Here is a 6078-nt window from a genome sequence, read left to right as displayed (position 1 = left end):
CCTCATCATTATGTCAATAACAGAGTAAGACATATATGAACCAGATTTTGAAAAATGCTTGAGTTATAACACCTGAACAGGAAGATTCTTGGCTGGCACATCACACACTAGTAAATGTTCAACTTGGCATCTGCTTTATTTTTAATGCTGTGTGATGGCCAAACATTTTGCAGCAGTGTTTGTTGTGTTTTCCCTTTGCCATGATCAAAGTAATGCAAAAGGGATACATACATACTTGTTTTTAGTTGTGTGCTTTATTTTAAAATCTGTATAAATATGAAATGACAGAGGTGTCTGTTTATTAAACACTGCATTTGATTGTATGACATTGCACAGTATGTCACAATATTTCAGCTTGTAATTGTGTCTTTTAGCTGTTGGTACATAATTCTATAACTTTTAGGAAAGAGTTAGTCTGGAAGCTGCATCAGCCACCCTTTAGCGGAACCCAGGAGTGCTTACAATTGCAAAAGTTTGGGAAACATTTGAGCCATACTAGCTGAAGTCTCTGGATTGTTTTTTGAGTATTCAGAAACAGTAAAAGAATAAGGGAGGAGGGATAACACTTCTAGAGAGAGAAAAAACATTCAAATTAATACAATGATAAAAATATTTTCACTTGCTAAGATTTCCAATTTCTTTAGTAATGGAAAGGAAATACCCAGACCCTAGAAGGACTGAAAGTAAAGTCCTATTGTGAATTTGTATTTAATGACATTGCTGAATTTCCAGATTTTCTTTTCACACCTACAAAAGAAATGCTGGGATACAAATCCCACAACTATAGTTATTTCAAGTTTAAGCTTTGGACTCAGTGTGTATATATACAGAAATTATTCAGTAGTACTAGATTATTCTAAAATTTACCTTTTAGCCATGGAACATCAATTGCCAAGGTCTGTTAAACATATTCAGTACTACTTCCTGGTTTTCGGGGTTTTTTTTGGTCATTCTATAATTTTTCTATAATGCAAGGTCAAGCGAAAAATTAAGTGGGCCCCTTTTTCTAACGACCATACATTTCTTAATTCATATAAATGCAGACAAATATGATAGCCTGGGATCCTTTATTTGTTGGCTTCTAGGACTCTATTGTTACAGATTCCACATCTGTATTCCTGTTCAAGCTATAGTGATGGGTACTTACTATACATTCTTTTGGGGGTCTCTCCCAGTGGATGTTTTTGAACTTGGTTTAGGTACTGTGACTCAAGGTTTTTTGTTTCTGTTTTTGTTTTTATTTTCTGTTAGTCAGTGATGCTCTCTGCAGAAATGAAGATTTTCATGTAGATGATGAAATGTCATCTCAGCGTAACACCTCAGGGGAGATAGCACTTGCCTCCAAGAGGGCAGGGTCTGGCATCTTGAGCCATGCCTTAGTATAAGAAATGTTAGTTTTCTCACCTCTCACTCTTTACTGTTGATTATTTTTTATTCTAAGAAATGACTCTTCCATTTTATAAAGTGAAATCATTGCTCCCCATGGTGGTTTTGAATAGACTTTAGCCCTGCGTCAATTTTCTAATTCTAAAAATATTTAAATTTTATAAAACATAACAATTGCTTCCCCCACCCTAGTTTTGAATATACTATCAACACCCTCATTCCTTCACAAGACTGCCTATTCAAGTATGAAGCACAAATGAGAATATGCTATAGTGAGTTTTTTTGTTTGTTTGTTTTTGTTTTTACTATCTCTTATGGGCTGTATGTGGTGGCTTACACCTGTAATTCCAGAACTTTGGGAGGCTGAGGCAGGAGGATCATTTTGAGGCCAGGAGCTTGAGGCTAGCCTGGGAAACATAGGGACACTCCTATCTCTACAAGAAATTAAAAAAGAAATTAGCCAGGCATGGGGGTGTGTGCCCATAGTCCTAGTTACTCAGGAGGCTGAGGCAAGATGATTGCTTAAGCCCAAGAGTTCGAGGTTACATGTCTGCACCACTGCACCCCAGCCTGGGCAACAGAGCGAAATTCTGTCTCTAAAATAAAATAAAATAAGCCACTTATGTTTAAGATCAAGCCCTATTGTCCTGTTGATCTATGCCAGCTGAAACATACAGCTTTTCATCCCATTTTAGATTCCAGCAAAAGCTAAATATTTTATGAGCTGCAACACTCACCAATTTTGCAAAGGGGTATGGTAAAATAACCTAATTTAAGATCCAAAATCATCATCTACAGTCCATTTTAAAGTGAAAATTCTTTAAAAAGAAATCCTATTTTTATCTTTTCTCATAGAAAAAAAGGACAGAAATGGGAAGTAAAATATTTTCCCCTATCGAAAATTTTCCATGTATAGACGGCATCCAGGTTGCCTGGTGACCTCATTGAAAGGAACAGTATTCATTCTTCTTCCATCCTTATGGGGAGGTTTTATCAGTACCCTTTTATAGGCAGCAACTTGAGTGTTGGCCTGCCTTCAAGGGAGATGTGGACTAAGATGGAATCATTTATTATAAAATGTCCCCAGAAATCTGGAATATGCACCTATCATTTTTCCATTAGGATAGAAACTTAACAAAGTATATGTTGAAAAATTAAAATAAACTCATTCACTTTCTCGTTTCCCTTAGCCTTTATTTTCCGGGCTATATAGGGAAATGTCAATGCTTCAGAGTAAAGCAAAGTGGGCAAAAATCCAAGGGATTAAATTTAGTTTCAGTGGCTGTCTGCTCACCATAAAATATTTCCACGTTAGCTAAATTAATTGAACATGCAGTTATGAAATGGAATGCCCCAAGGAACTGGTAGCAAAGGCCTGGTGTGATATATTTACTTTTCTAACCTGAGTTTTTCATCTGCATTACAGGTTTGGCTTCTAAAAAAGGAAGTCAGCCTGGATTGCTGACCCTTCTTCCATTTGTAGGAGAGTTATCTCTGGTGAGAGAATGTTCATGCAGAAATTATCCTGTGTACGTTTACACATACACACACATACACACAAACACACAAACTCTAGACATTCCCCACCACCGTGTGTGTGTGTGTGTGTGTGTGTGTGTGTGTGAGAGAGAGAGAGAGAGAGAGAGAGAGAGATCTGCTTTCAGTTTCCATGGAAATGGGCTAAATAAGGACTTTAGCAGACAGGAGTGAGTGCTACTTCTCCTTTAGCTGTTCCCAGCTGCTGGGTTCCAGCTCAGTACTACTGAAACAAAATCTGAAATCATCCCAGTTCTTTACATTATGATATTGTAATTTGGTACCTGTAGCATATAATTTTAGATTCAAACTTTCTTTTGTGACAGTGATAATCATTCATCCATTTATTTAGTCCTGTGAAATGAACTAAAAAAGAACACTCACACAGCAACTGCCGACAATTGTTTTGACACCCTATGTATATATACTGCTTTGTTACTTTCCTCCTAGGTTTTTCTCCTTTCTCTCCATACAGGTGATGACCTATAACTAATACACCCAACATTTCCTCTCCCCCAACCCTAAATACCCAGGGAAAACCAGAATTCTACAGAAAGAAGAGGCCAAGCTTATATTTTTTCTTGGGCTTCTGCTGACTTCCTATAAACCCAGGCAGGCAGGCATATAGGATCCTTCCCAACTACAATTTTATTTCCCCATTTGTGATTATATATTAAACTAAGGCCAGGAACTGGTTTCTCTTTTCTTACTTCAGAGACAGAGGTGTAACATTGTGACTGGTAAGCCAAAGAACGCACCATATACAAGGTTTTATAAAAACACATCTGCTGCTAAACAAACACACAAGCAAGCAAACACACAAAAAAACCCAAACCTCTGCCTGTAGGATATTGAGTCATATACACTTTTTGTTTTGATTGCTCATCTAGTATAAACAAAACAAAACAAAACATAAACAACAAAAAAGAACACATACTAATTACTCTTAAAGAGAAATGAACTACCTGGACATAAAAAAGAATGAAAAGGCCAGGTGCGGTGGCTCACACCTGTAATCCCAGCACTTTGGGAGACTGAGACGGGTGTATCACTTGAGGTCAGGAGTTCAAGACCAGCCTGGCCAACATGGTGAAACCCCGTCTCTGTTAACAATACAAAATTAGCTGCGCGTGGTGCACATCTGTAAATCCAGCTACTTGGGAGGCTGAGGCAGGAGAATCACTTGAACCCAGGAGACAGAGGTTGCAGTGAGCTGAGATCGTGCCATTTCACTCATGCCTGGGTGACAGAGTGAGACTCCGTCCCCCCCCCAAAAAAAATCAAACTGGAGATATTCCCCTGGCCCACTGACATTTGACTCTTTGTTGTGTGTCTAGTAGAGGATTAGAAATAAACCCGAAAAAGTGAAAGCAAAAAAAGAAATATGTGAGATGATAGATATGTTAATTAGCTTGATTTAATCATTCCACAATGCATACATATATCAAAACATCACATTGTATCCCATAAATATATACAATTTTTATGTTAATTAAAAATAAATGAATAAAAAAGAAAAGGTGAAAGCAATACATTTGAAATCTCCTTTACATTCGAAATTTGATATCAATATTGAAAACAGGATGCTTCATTGGAGGATGGGATTTTAATATGAAAAGATAGTCAACTAAGGACTCAATGTATTTGGCATGAGCCATTTCCCAGGTGACTTGGGGGCTTCTACATTGTGTAAACTCCATGTGCAAGCATGAAAGATCGCCCTCTGGTGAAAGCTGGTCAGATGGAGAGGAATGGTGGAATTGCCAATCATCAGTGGGATGGTTTTCCCTGCTGATTTTGTTTCTGTGTAGGTGTGGGATGATGTAAATACATATTTTAGGCATTAGAGAAACTCAAGTAGTACAAAATACAGGATTTTTTTTTCCTGAAAGAGTTGGCCATTTTTTATTACATTGATATTTTAAACTATCTTTAAAAGGGAAAAATACCGTACACATTTGCCTCAAATGTAACAAGTTTAGTCTTGTTTTTATAGATATTAAGAAATGCAGGAGTCTGGGGTGGCATACACGGCCTCTTCGGATAAAACATTTCTGTTTATATCCACGAACCATTCCCCTGTAGATACTGCAAATAAGCAGTATAAACATCTAGGCTTGTTAATGTTCAGAAGGCCCTTGCTATGACGACGTAGAGGGGCACCAAAAAAGATCTGTGTGTCTCTTGACTTTAGGTAAAAATTAGAGTTTATTAATGCCCCTTGCTGCAAAGTATTACAGATCTTTGTGGGAAATTGTTCTGGGTACATTTTTGATTAAATTCCACCCTGAGCACTTGCTGCCTTTCATGGAGAAAAGCAATGCGACTCACCCTTTGTAAAGCTTTAGGTTTGACTATTTTTTTTTTCTAGTAGGGTTTTATGCTTATCTGTCTCAAAACTGACCAAGCTGAACTCATTATGTGTTCTAGCATTTGGATACTTTTTCCTAGTATGAAAATAGTTTATTATGACCAGAATCACCCACTTGCCTAAGTGTGAAGAAACCCAACTAAAATACTGGGAAACACAACATAACTATGGCGTCTTTTTGGAGGAATAGGTGATAAGGTTTCTGAATACTGAATTAGTGGTTACTTTGATTGACAAGCTGTGGTCTTATGATCTATTGCCATGGAAGCAACTTAAAAATGTATTGTGATTTAGCCCAAAACTTTACAATATAATACGCAATTTCAGGAACTTCTTTCACTAGCAATGACAGTAAGAGAGGGGCCATGTTTAAATGTTTAAACTATTTATGTCTAGGGTGAGGATCTTTTCCAACATTACTAAATATTCAACATAGCTTCTCTTCTTTTTTGTTTTCTCACCTACTACAATTGGACTGTTAAAGGAACATTGAACAGTTATGACTATTTTGTCATTAATAATTATTGGCAGAGGTTATCTTTGTTGTTAAAAATACTAAGAGCATTGGCTATGTAGACATACTTTTTACAACTTTGAAACATTTGCACGTTTAGAGGAATGAGAGAAGTTTGATCAAGAAATTACTAAAACCAAGCTGAAATTTCTTTTGTTTGGGCCTAGCATTCAATAATTCAATAATTTTGCTCACGGGTTCTAAGCTGGAGTGTAAACCACAACAAATAGTGGGTGGTTGTATTATGGGATCATAAACAATAGGAAGAGAA

Source organism: Hylobates moloch, unplaced genomic scaffold (genome assembly GCF_009828535.3).
Source record: "Hylobates moloch isolate HMO894 unplaced genomic scaffold, HMol_V3 SCAFFOLD_7, whole genome shotgun sequence".
NCBI classification, from domain to species: domain Eukaryota; kingdom Metazoa; phylum Chordata; class Mammalia; order Primates; family Hylobatidae; genus Hylobates; species Hylobates moloch.
This window is presented reverse-complemented; position numbering follows the sequence as displayed.